Raw genomic sequence first — 12,989 nt, 5'->3', positions numbered from 1 at the left:
GACCTTCGGCGATGGAAATGCATCGCTGGAGGATGCCCGAGGGGCTGCTATGGTAGAGCTCCTTCCCGTCTCCCAGCAAGATGAACGACTTGGCGCGCCGTGCCAACCGCCGAGCTTCGGCTTGGTCGAGGGGTAGCTCTCCTCGGTGGAGATATTGCAGGTACGGGGTCTGCCAGTTTCGATCAGGCGTGACCCCGCTCCGCTCCTCCTCGACGCGCAGTGCCTCACCCTCGGGGGCCGAGGGTACCTCGGGGGCCGAGGGTACCTCGGGCCGAGCCGAGGGTACCTCGGGCCGAGCCGAGGGTGCCTCGGGCTGGGCCGAGGGTGCCTCGGACTGAGCCGAGGGTGCCTCAGACTGGGCCGAGGGTGCCTCGGGCTCGGGCGTGTCGTCGATCTTGACGGAGGGTTGATGCAGGTCTCGGGAGAAGACGTCTAGGGGAACCGTTGTTCGCCCCGAGGCTATTTTAGCCAACTCATCCGCAGTCTCGTTGTAGCGTCGGGCGATGTGGTTGAGCTCGAGCCCGTAGAACTTGTCTTCCAGGCGCCGAACCTCATCGCAGTATGCTTCCATCTTCGGGTCGCGGCAGTGGGAGGTCTTCATGACTTGGTCGATGACGAGCTACGAGTCACCACGAGCGTCGAGGCGTCGGACCCCTAGCTCGATGGCGATGCGCAAACCGTTGACCAGAGCCTCATACTTAGCCACATTGTTGGACGCCGGGAAGTGGAGGCGTAGCACGTAGCGTAGGTGCTTCCCGAGGGGCGAGATGAAGAGCAGGCCTGTGCCTGCACCTGTCTTCATCAGCGACCCGTCGAAGAACATGGTCCAGAGTTCCGGTTGGATCGGAGCTGTTGGGAGCTGGGTGTCGACCCATTCAGCCACGACGTCCGCCAACACCTGGGACTTGATGGCCTTCCGAGGGGCGAACGAGATCGTCTCGCCCATGATTTCCACCGCCCACTTTGCAATTCTACCCGAGGCCTCGCGGCACTGGATGATCTCCCCCAGGGGGAAGGATGACACCACAGTTACCGGATGAGACTCGAAGTAGTGTCGCAACTTCCGCCGCGTCAGGATCACCGCGTACAGCAGCTTCTGAATTTGTGGGTAGCGGATCTTGGTCTCGGACAGTACCTCGCTAATGAAGTAGACTGGCCTCTGGACGGGCAATGCATGCCCTTCTTCTTGTCTCTCAACCACAATCGCGGCGCTAACCACCTGAGTGGTCGTGGCGACGTAGATCAAGAGGGCTTCTCCGGCAGCGGGGGGCACCAAGATGGGCGCGTTTGTAAGGAGCGCCTTCAGGTTCCCGAGGGCTTCCTCGGCCTCAGGGGTCCAAGTGAAGCACTCGGCCTTCCTTAAGAGGCGGTATAGAGGTAGGCCTCTTTCGCCGAGGCGCGAGATGAAGCGGCTCAGAGCTGCAAGGCATCCCATGACTCTCTGTACGCCTTTCAAGTCCTTGATGGGCCCCATGCTTGTGATGGCTGCGATCTTCTCCGGGTTGGCTTCGATGCCCCGCTCGGAGACGATGAACCCCAAGAGCATGCCTCGGGGAACGCCGAAGACACACTTTTTGGGATTGAGCTTCACGCCTTTCGCCTTGAGACATCGGAATGTCACTTCAAGGTCGGAAAGGAGGTCGGAGGCTTTCCTCGTCTTGACTACGATGTCATCGACGTAGGCCTCGACCGTCCGGCCAATGTGTTCACCGAACACGTGGTTCATGCACCGTTGGTATGTTGCACCCGCATTCCTCAAGCCGAACGGCATGGTAACATAGCAGTACATGCCGAAGGGTGTGATGAAAGAAGTCGCGAGCTGGTCGGACTCTCTCATCCTGATTTGGTGATACCCCGAGTAGGCATCGATGAAAGACAGGGTTTCGCACCCAGCAGTGGAATCCACGATTTGGTCGATGCGAGGCAGAGGGTAGGGAACTTTCGGACATGCTTTGTTTAGACCAGTGTAGTCCACACACATCCGCCATTTCCCTCCTTTCTTTCTCACAAGCACAGGGTTGGCAAGCCATTCGGGATGGAATACCTCTTTGATGAACCCTGCTGCCATTAGCTTGAGGATATCCTCGCCTATGGCTTTGCACTTTTCTTCGTCGAATCGGCGCAGAGGCTGCTTCACGGGCCGGGCCCTAGCTCGGACATCCAGCGAGTGCTCGGCGACATCCCTCGGTATGCCGGGCATGTCCGAGGGACTCCACGCGAAAACGTCGGCGTTTGCACGGAGAAAGTCGACCAGCACTGCTTCCTATTTGGGATCGAGCTCGGAGCCGATCCGGATCTACTTGGAGGCGTCGCTGCTGGGGTCGAGGGGGACGGACTTAACCGTCTCCACTGGCTCGAAGTTGCCGACGTGGCGTTTCTGATAGTCGCCTAGAGGGGGGGTGAATAGGGCGAAACTGAAATTTACAAATATAAACACAACTACAAGCCGGGTTAGCGTTAGAAATATAAATGAGTCCGAGAGAGAGGGCGCAAAACAAATCCCAAGCGAATAAGCAAGAGAGACACGGAGATTTGTTTTACCGAGGTTCGGTTCTTGCAAACCTACTCCCCGTTGAGGAGGCCACAAAGGCCGGGTCTCTTTCAACCCTTCCCTCTCTCAAACGGTCCCTCGGACCGAGTGAGCTTCTCTTCTCTAATCAAAGCCGGGAACAAAACTTCCCCGCAAGGGCCACCACACAATTGGTGCCTCTTGCCTTGATTACAATGGAGTGTGATCTCAAGAACAAGTGAGAAAGAAAAGAAGCAATCCAAGCGCAAGAGCTCAAATGAACACGGCAAATCACTCTCACTAGTCACTAGGGCTTTGTGTGGAATTGGAGAGGATTTGATCTCTTTAGTGTGTCTAGAATTGAATGCTAGAGCTCTTGTAGTAGTTGAGAAGTGGAAAACTTGGATACAATGAATGGTGGGGTGGTTGGGGTATTTATAGCCCCAACCACCAAACTTGACCGTTGGCTGGAGGCGTCTGCTCGATGGCGCACCGGACAGTCCGGTGCACACCGGACAGTCCGGTGCCCCTGCCACGTCATCACTGCCGTTGGATTCTAGCCGTTGGAGCTTCTGACTTGTGGGCCCGCCTGGGTGTCCGGTGCACACCGGACATGTACTGTTTGATGTCCGGTGCACCGGTATGGGCAAGTCTGACGTCTGCGCGCGCTGCGCGCGCATTAAATGCACCGCAGAGAGCCGTTGGCGCCGAAGAGAGCCGTTGCTCCGCTGGCACACCGGACAGTCCGGTGCACACCGGACAGTCCGGTGAATTTTAGCGGAGCGGCTGCCACGCGAAACCGAGGCTGGCGAGTTCCGGAGGCCGCGCTTCCTTGGAGCACCGGACATGTCCGGTGCACACCGGACAGTCCGGTGAATTATAGCGCGCCGGCTTCCGAGAAATCCCGAGGGTGAAGAGTTTGAGTCTGAGTCCCCTGGTGCACCGGACAGGTACTGTTCACTGTCCGGTGGCACACCGGACAGTCCGGTGCGCCAGACCAGGGGTGCCCTCGGTTGCCCCTTTGCTCCTTTATTGAATCCAAAACTTGGTCTTTTTATTGGCTGAGTGTGAACCTTTTACACCTGTATAATCTATACACTTGGGCAAACTAGTTAGTCCAAAGATTTGTGTTGGGCAATTCAACCACCAAAATTATTTAGGAACTAGGTGTAAGCCTAATTCCCTTTCAATCTCCCCCTTTTTGGTGATTGATGCCAACACAAACCAAAGCAAATAGAGAAGTGCATAATTGAACTAGTTTGTAAAAGGTTGCTTGGAATTGAGCCAATAAAACTACTTACAAGATATGCATGGAATGTTTCTTTCTTATTTAGCATTTTGGACCACGTTTGCACCACATGTTTTGTTTTTGCAAGTCCTTTTGTAAATCCATTTCAAAGATCTTTTGCAAATAGTCAAAGGTAAATGAATAAGAGTTTGCAAAGCATTTTTAGGATTTGAAATTTTCTCCCCTGAATCAAATGCTTTTCCTTTGACTAAACAAAACTCCCCCTAAAAGATATCCACCTCTTAGTGTTCAAGAGGGTTTTGATATATCATTTTGAAATGCTACTTGCTCCCCCTTTGAACACAATAGGATACCAATTGATAAATACTTCTTTGAAAATACTAAGTTTTTGAAAGTGGTGCGGTCCTTTTGCTTTGGGCTCATTTCTCCCCCTTTTTGGCATGAATCGCCAAAAACGGAATCAGTAGAGCCCTTGAAGTAAGTTCCTCCTCTTTGGTCATAAATGAATGAGTTAAGATTATACCAAAGACGAAATCCGGTCCTTTTGCGTTTGAGCTTTTACTCTCTCCCCCAAGGATGAAGTCCTTTTCCTTGATGCTCATTTCTCCCCCAAAGAAGAGAGAGTTGCTCGGAGTGGTGGCGAAGTATGAGTTACGGAGTGGAAGCCTTTTTCTTCGCCGAAGACTCCAATTCCCTTTCAATATACCTATGACTTGGTTTGAAATAGACTTGAAAACACATTAGTCATAGCATATAGAAGAGATATGATCAAAGGTATTCAAATGAGCTATGTGTGCAAGCTTAGCAAAAGAAATTTCTAGAATCAAGAATATTGAGCTCATGCCTAAGTCTGGTAAAAGATTGTTCATCAAGTGGCTTGGTAAAGATATCGGCTAATTGATCTTTAGTATTAATGTAAGAAATCTCGATATCCCCCTTTTGTTGGTGATCCCTAAGAAAATGATACCGAATGGCTATGTGCTTAGTGCGGCTATGCTCGACGGGATTGTCGGCCATTTTAATTGCACTCTCATTATCACATAGCAAAGGGACTTTGGTTAATTTGTAACCGTAGTCCCGCAGGGTTTGCCTCATCCAAAGCAATTGCGCGCAACAATGTCCTGCGGCAATGTACTCGGCTTCGGCGGTGGAAAGAGCGACCGAATTTTGCTTCTTTGAAGCCCAAGACACCAAGGATCTTCCCAAGAACTGGCAAGTCCCCGATGTGCTCTTCCTATTGATTTTGCACCCCGCCCAATCGGCATCCGAATAACCAAGTAAATCAAATGTGGATCCCCGAGGGTACCAAAGCCCAAACTTAGGGGTATAAGCCAAATATCTCAAGATTCGTTTTACGGCCGTAAGGTGGGATTCCTTAGGGTCGGATTGGAATCTTGCACACATGCAAACGGAAAGCATAATGTCCGGTCGAGATGCACATAAATAAAGCAATGAACCAATCATCGACCGGTATACCTTTTGATCCACGGACTTACCTCCGGTGTCGAGGTCGAGATGCCCATTAGTTCCCATGGGTGTCTTGATGGGTTTGGCATCCTTCATCCCAAACTTGGTTAGAATGTCTTGAGTGTACTTCGTTTGGCAAATGAAGGTGCCCTCTTGGAGTTGCTTGACTTGGAATCCTAGAAAATACTTCAACTCCCCCATCATCGACATCTCGAATTTCTGTGTCATGATCCTACTAAACTCTTCACATGTAGACTCGTTAGTAGACCCAAATATAATATCATCAACATAAATTTGGCATACAAACAAGTCATTCTCAAGAGTTTTAGTAAAGAGTGTAGGATCGGCCTTGCCAACTTTGAAGCCATTAGCAATAAGGAAATCTCTTAGGCATTCATACCATGCTCTTGGGGCTTGCTTGAGCCCATAAAGCGCCTTAGAGAGCCTATAGACATGGTTAGGGTACTCACTGTCTTCAAAGCCGGGAGGTTGCTCAACATAGACCTCTTCCTTGATTGGTCCGTTGAGGAAGGCACTTTTCACGTCCATTTGATAGAGCTTAAAGCCATGGTAAGTAGCATAGGCCAATAATATGCGAATTGACTCAAGCCTAGCTATGGGTGCATAGGTTTCACCAAAATCCAAACCTTCGACTTGTGAATACCCTTTGGCCACGAGTCGAGCTTTGTTCCTTGTCACCACACCATGCTCATCTTGCTTGTTGCGGAAGACCCATTTGGTTCCTACAACATTTTGGTTAGGACGTGGAACTAAATGCCAGACCTCATTCCTCGTGAAATTGTTGAGCTCCTCTTGCATCGCCACCACCCAATCCGAATCTTGGAGAGCTTCCTCTACCCTGTGTGGCTCAATAGAGGAAACAAAAGAGTAATGTTCACAAAAATGAGCAACCCGAGATCGAGTAGTTACCCCCTTATGAATGTCGCCGAGGATGGTGTCGACGGGGTGATCTCGTTGGATTGCTTGGTGGACTCTTGGGTGTGGCGGTCTTGGTTCTTCCTCATCCTCCTTTTCTTGATCATTTGTATCTCCCCCTTGATCATTGCTATCATCTTGAGGTGGCTCGTCTTCTTGATTTTGCTCTTCATCATTTTCAGCCTCATCCTTATTTTGAGTTGGTGGAGATGCTTGCATGGAGGAGGATGGTTGATCTTGTGTACTTGGAGGCTCTTCGGATTCCTTAGGACACACATCCCCGATGGACATGTTCCTTAGCGCGATGCATGGAGCCTGTTCTTCACCTATCTCATCAAGATCAACTTGCTCTACTTGAGAGCCGTTAGTTTCATCAAACACAACGTCACAAGAGACTTCAACTAGTCCAGTGGACTTGTTAAAGACCCTATATGCCCTTGTGTTTGAGTCATAACCAAGTAAAAAGCCTTCTACAGTTTTAGGAGCAAATTTAGATTTTCTACCTCTTTTAATAAGAATGAAGCATTTGCTACCAAAAACTCTAAAATATGAAATGTTGGGCTTTTTACCGGTTAGGAGTTCATATGATGTCTTCTTGAGGATTCGGTGAAGATATAACCGGTTGATGGCGTAGCAGGCGGTGTTGACCGCTTCGGCCCAAAACCGGTCCGGTGTCTTGTACTCATCAAGCATGGTTCTTGCCATGTCCAATAGAGTTCGATTCTTCCTCTCCACTACACCATTTTGTTGTGGCGTGTAGGGAGAGGAGAACTCATGCTTGATGCCCTCCTCCTCAAGGAAGCCTTCAATTTGAGAGTTCTTGAACTCCGTCCCGTTGTCGCTTCTTATTTTCTTGATCCTTAAGCCGAACTCATTTTGAGCTCGTCTCAAGAATCCCTTTAAGGTCTCTTGGGTTTGAGATTTTTCCTGTAAAAAGAATACCCAAGTGAAGCGAGAATAATCATCCACAATAACAAGACAATACTTACTCCCGCCGATGCTTATGTAAGCAATCGGGCCGAATAGATCCATGTGGAGTAGCTCAAGCGGCCTGTCGGTCGTCATGATGTTCTTGTGTGGGTGATGGACTCCAACTTGCTTCCCTGCCTGGCATGCGCTACAAATCCTGTCTTTCTCAAAATGAACATTTGTTAATCCTAAAATGTGCTCTCCCTTTAGAAGCTTATGAAGATTCTTCATCCCAACATGGGCTAGTCGACGATGCCAGAGCCAACCCATGTTAGTCTTAGCAATTAAGCAAGTGTCGAGTTCAGCTCTATTAAAATCCACTAAGTATAGCTGACCCTCTAACACACCCTTAAATGCTATTGAATCATCACTTCTTCTAAAGACAGTGACACCTATATCAGTAAAAAGACAGTTGTAGCCCATTTGACATAATTGGGAAACAGAAAGCAAGTTGTAATCTAAGGAATCTACAAGAAAAACATTGGAAATGGAATGGTCAGGAGATATAGCAATTTTACCAAGACCTTTGACCAAACCTTGATTTCCATCCCCGAATGTGATAGCTCGTTGGGGATCTTGGTTTTTCTCATATGAGGAGAACATCCTTTTCTCCCCTGTCATGTGGTTTGTGCACCCGCTATCGAGTATCCAACTTGAGCCCCCGGATGCATAAACCTACAAAACAATTTTAGTTCTTGACTTTAGGTACCCAAACGGTTTTGGGTCCTTTGGCATTAGAAACAAGAACTTTGGGTACCCAAACACAAGTCTTGGAGCCCTTGTGTTTGCCCCCAACAAATTTGGCAACTACCTTGCCGGATTTGCTAGTAAGCACATAAGATGCATCAAAAGTTTTAAATGAAATGGCATGATCATTTGATGCATTAGGAATTTTCTTCTTAGGCAACTTAGCATGGGTTGGTTGCCTAGAACTAGATGTCTCACCCTTATACATAAAAGCATGATTAGGGCCAGAGTGAGACTTCCTAGAATGAATCTTCCTAATTTTGCTCTCAGGATAGCCGGCAGGGTATAAAATGTAACCCTCGTTATCCTGAGGCATGGGAGCTTTGCCCTTAACAAAGTTAGACAAGTTCTTAGGAGGGGCATTAAGTTTGACATTGTCTCCCCTTTGGAAGCCAATGCCATCCTTGATGCCAGGGCGTCTCCCATTATAAAGCATGCTACGAGCAAATTTAAATTTCTCATTTTCTAAGTTGTGCTTGGCAATTTTAGCATCTAGTTTAGCTATATGATCATTTTGTTGCTTAATTAAAATCATGTGATCATGAATAGCATCAATATCAACATTTCTACATCTAGTACAAATAGATACATGCTCAACAATAGATGTAGAGGGTTTGCAAGATTTTAATTCTACAACCTTAGCATGCAGCATGTCATTTTTAGTTCTAAGGTCAGAAATTGTAACATTGCAAACATTTAGTTCTTTAGCCTTAGTAATCAACTTTTCATTTTCTACTCTAAGGCTAGCAAGAGAAATGTTCAATTCTTCAATCCTAGCAAGCAAATCATCATTATTATCTCTAGGAGTGGAAATTGAAACATCACAAACATGAGAATCAACCTTAGCATTTAAAATAGCATTTTCATTCCTAAGGTTGTCAATTATTTCACGGCAAGTGCTTAGCTCACTAGATAATTTTTCACATTTTTCTACTTCTAGAGCATAAGCCTTTTTAACCTTAACATGTTTTTTGTTTTCTTTAATTAGACAATCCTCTTGGGAATCCAAAAGGTCGTCCTTTTCATGAATAGCACTAACTAATTCATTTAATTTTTCTTTTTGAGCTATGTTGAGGTTGGCAAAAAGGGAACGCAAATTATCCTCCTCATCACTAGCATTATCATCACTAGAAGATTCATATTTAGTGGAGGAGTTGGATTTAACCTTCTTCTTTTTGCCATCCTTTGCCATGAGGCACTTGTGGCCGACGTTGGGGAAGAGGAGTCCCTTGGTGACGGCGATGTTGGCGGCGTCCTCGTCGTCGGAGGAGTCGCTTGAGCTTTCGTCGGAATCCCATTCCCGACAAACATGGGCATCGCCGCCCTTCTTCTTGTAGTACCTTTTCTTCTCCTTTCTTCTCCCCTTCTTGTCGTCGCCTCGGTCACTGTCACTAGATATAGGACATTTAGCAATAAAATGACCGGGCTTACCACACTTGTAGCAAACCTTCTTGGAGCGGGACTTGTAGTCCTTCCCCCTCCTTTGCTTTAGGATTTGGCGGAAGCTCTTGATGACGAGCGCCATCTCCTCATTGTCAAGCTTGGAGGCGTCTATTGGTTGTCGACTTGGTGTAGACTCCTCCTTCTTTTCTTCCGTTGCCTTGAATGCAACGGGTTGAGCTTCGGATGTGTCGCCAAGCTCGTTGATTTTCCTCGAGCCTTCTATCATGCACTCAAAACTTACAAAATGCCCGATAACTTCCTCGGGGGTCATTTTAGTGTATCTAGGATTACCACGAATCAATTGAACTTGAGTGGGATTTAGAAAAATGAGAGATCTTAAAATAACATTTACCACTTCGTGGTCGTCCCACTTCTTGCTCCCGAGGTTGCGCACTTGGTTCACCAAAGTCTTGAGCCGGTTGTACATGTGTTGTGGCTCCTCCCCTTTGTGAAGCCGGAACCGACCGAGCTCCCCCTCGATTGTTTCCCGCTTGGTGATCTTGGTGAGCTCATCTCCCTCGTGCGCAGTTTTGAGCACATCCCAAATCTCCTTTGCATTTTTCAACCCTTGCACTTTGTTGTATTCTTCCTTGCTTAGAGAGGCAAGGAGTATGGTTGTGGCTTGAGAGTTGAAGTGCTCGATTTGGGCCACCTCATCCTCATCATAGTTTTCATCCCCTACGGATGGTACCTGCGCACCAAACTCAACAACATCCCATATGCTTTTGTGGAGCGAGATTAGATGAAATCGCATTAAATCGCTCCACCTAGCGTAATCTTCACCATCAAAAGTTGGTGGTTTGCCTAGTGGGACGGAAAGTAAAGGTGTATGTTTGGAAATGCGAGGGTAGCGTAGGGGGATCTTACTATACTTCTTGCGCTCTTGGCGCTTAGAAGTGACGGAGGGCGCATCGGAGTCGGAGGTCGATGTTGATGAAGTGTCGGTCTCATAGTAGACCACCTTCCTCATCCTCTTGTGCTTGTCGCCTTTCCGATGCGGCTTATGGGAAGAAGATTTTTCCTTCTTCTCTTTGTGATGAGAAGAAGATTTCTTCTCCTTCCCTTTGTTGGAGGAGCTCTTCTTCTTCTCCCTCCTTTTGATGCGGGACTCTTCCGATGAAGTGCTCCCTTGGCTTGTAGTGGGCTTTTCGCCGGTCTCCATCTCCTTCTTGGCGTGATCTCCCGACATCACTTCGAGCGGTTAGGCTCTAATGAAGCACCGGGCTCTGATACCAATTGATAGTCGCCTAGAGGGGGGGTGAATAGGGCGAAACTGAAATTTACAAATATAAACACAACTACAAGCCGGGTTAGCGTTAGAAATATAAATGAGTCCGAGAGAGAGGGCGCAAAACAAATCCCAAGCGAATAAGCAAGAGAGACACGGAGATTTGTTTTACCGAGGTTCGGTTCTTGCAAACCTACTCCCCGTTGAGGAGGCCACAAAGGCCGGGTCTCTTTCAACCCTTCCCTCTCTCAAACGGTCCCTCGGACCGAGTGAGCTTCTCTTCTCTAATCAAAGCCGGGAACAAAACTTCCCCGCAAGGGCCACCACACAATTGGTGCCTCTTGCCTTGATTACAATGGAGTGTGATCTCAAGAACAAGTGAGAAAGAAAAGAAGCAATCCAAGCGCAAGAGCTCAAATGAACACGGCAAATCACTCTCACTAGTCACTAGGGCTTTGTGTGGAATTGGAGAGGATTTGATCTCTTTAGTGTGTCTAGAATTGAATGCTAGAGCTCTTGTAGTAGTTGAGAAGTGGAAAACTTGGATACAATGAATGGTGGGGTGGTTGGGGTATTTATAGCCCCAACCACCAAACTTGACCGTTGGCTGGAGGCGTCTGCTCGATGGCGCACCGGACAGTCCGGTGCACACCGGACAGTCCGGTGCCCCTGCCACGTCATCACTGCCGTTGGATTCTAGCCGTTGGAGCTTCTGACTTGTGGGCCCGCCTGGGTGTCCGGTGCACACCGGACATGTACTGTTTGATGTCCGGTGCACCGGTATGGGCAAGTCTGACGTCTGCGCGCGCTGCGCGCGCATTAAATGCACCGCAGAGAGCCGTTGGCGCCGAAGAGAGCCGTTGCTCCGCTGGCACACCGGACAGTCCGGTGCACACCGGACAGTCCGGTGAATTTTAGCGGAGCGGCTGCCACGCGAAACCGAGGCTGGCGAGTTCCGGAGGCCGCGCTTCCTTGGAGCACCGGACATGTCCGGTGCACACCGGACAGTCCGGTGAATTATAGCGCGCCGGCTTCCGAGAAATCCCGAGGGTGAAGAGTTTGAGTCTGAGTCCCCTGGTGCACCGGACAGGTACTGTTCACTGTCCGGTGGCACACCGGACAGTCCGGTGCGCCAGACCAGGGGTGCCCTCGGTTGCCCCTTTGCTCCTTTATTGAATCCAAAACTTGGTCTTTTTATTGGCTGAGTGTGAACCTTTTACACCTGTATAATCTATACACTTGGGCAAACTAGTTAGTCCAAAGATTTGTGTTGGGCAATTCAACCACCAAAATTATTTAGGAACTAGGTGTAAGCCTAATTCCCTTTCAGTTTCACGTCTGGCACCTCCTTAGAGAGGCTCTCCAGGTCGGCGATGAGGGCCTCGACGTACTCCACGCACTCCACGTCGCATTCGAACGCGTGTCGGTACGTGGGGCTGACGGTGATGACCCCGTTGGGGCCCGACATCTTGAGCTTGAGGTAGGTGTAGTTGGGGACGGCCATGAACTTCGCGTAGCATGGCCTCCCCAGTACTGCGTGGTAGGTTCCTCGGAACCCGACCACCTCGAACGTGAGGGTCTCCCTTCAGAAGTTGGAGGGCGTCCCAAAGCAGACGGGAAGATCGAGTTGTCTGAGGAGTTGGACGCGCTTCCCGGGGATGATCCCGTGGAAAGGCGCAGCGCCTGCCCGGACCGAGGACAGATCAACACGCAGGAGCCCGAGGGTCTTAGCGTAGATGATGTTGAGGCTGCTGCCTCCGTCCATGAGGACCTTGGTGAGCCTGACGTCGCCGATGACGGGGTCGACAACGAGAGGGTATTTTCCCGGGCTCGGCACGCGGTCGGGGTGGTCGGCTTGGTCGAAGGTGATGGGCTTGTCGGACCAGTCTAGGTAGACTGGCGCCGCCACCTTTACCGAACAGACCTCCCGACGCTCTTGCTTGCGGTGCCGAGCCGAGGCGTTCGCCACTTGCCCACCGTAGATCATGAAGCAGTCGCGGACCTCGGGGAACTCTCCTGTCTGGTGATCTTCCTTCTTATCATCGTCGCGAGCCCTGCCACCCTCCGCGGGTGGCCCGGCTTTGTGAAAGTGGCGCCGAAGCATGGCGCACTCCTCAAGGGTGTGCTTGACGGGCCCCTGATGATAGGGGCATGGCTCCTTGAGCATCTTGTCGAAGAGGTTGGCACCTCCGGGGGGGTTCCGAGGGTTCTTGTACTCGGTGGCGGCGACAAGGTCCGCGTCGGCGGCGTCGCGCTTCGCTTGCGACTTCTTCTTGCCTTTCTTCTTGGCGCCGCGCTGAGTTGACGCCTCAGGGACATCTTCCGGTGGGCGGCCCTGGGGCTGCTTGTCCTTCCGGAAGATGGCCTCAACCGCCTCCTGGCCAGAGGCGAACTTGGTGGCGATGTCCATCAGCTCGCTCGCCCTGGTGGGGGTCTTGCGA

The sequence above is a fragment of the Zea mays genome, chromosome 6 (assembly GCF_902167145.1).
Source record: "Zea mays cultivar B73 chromosome 6, Zm-B73-REFERENCE-NAM-5.0, whole genome shotgun sequence".
Classification (NCBI taxonomy): Eukaryota; Viridiplantae; Streptophyta; class Magnoliopsida; order Poales; family Poaceae; genus Zea; species Zea mays.
This window is presented reverse-complemented; position numbering follows the sequence as displayed.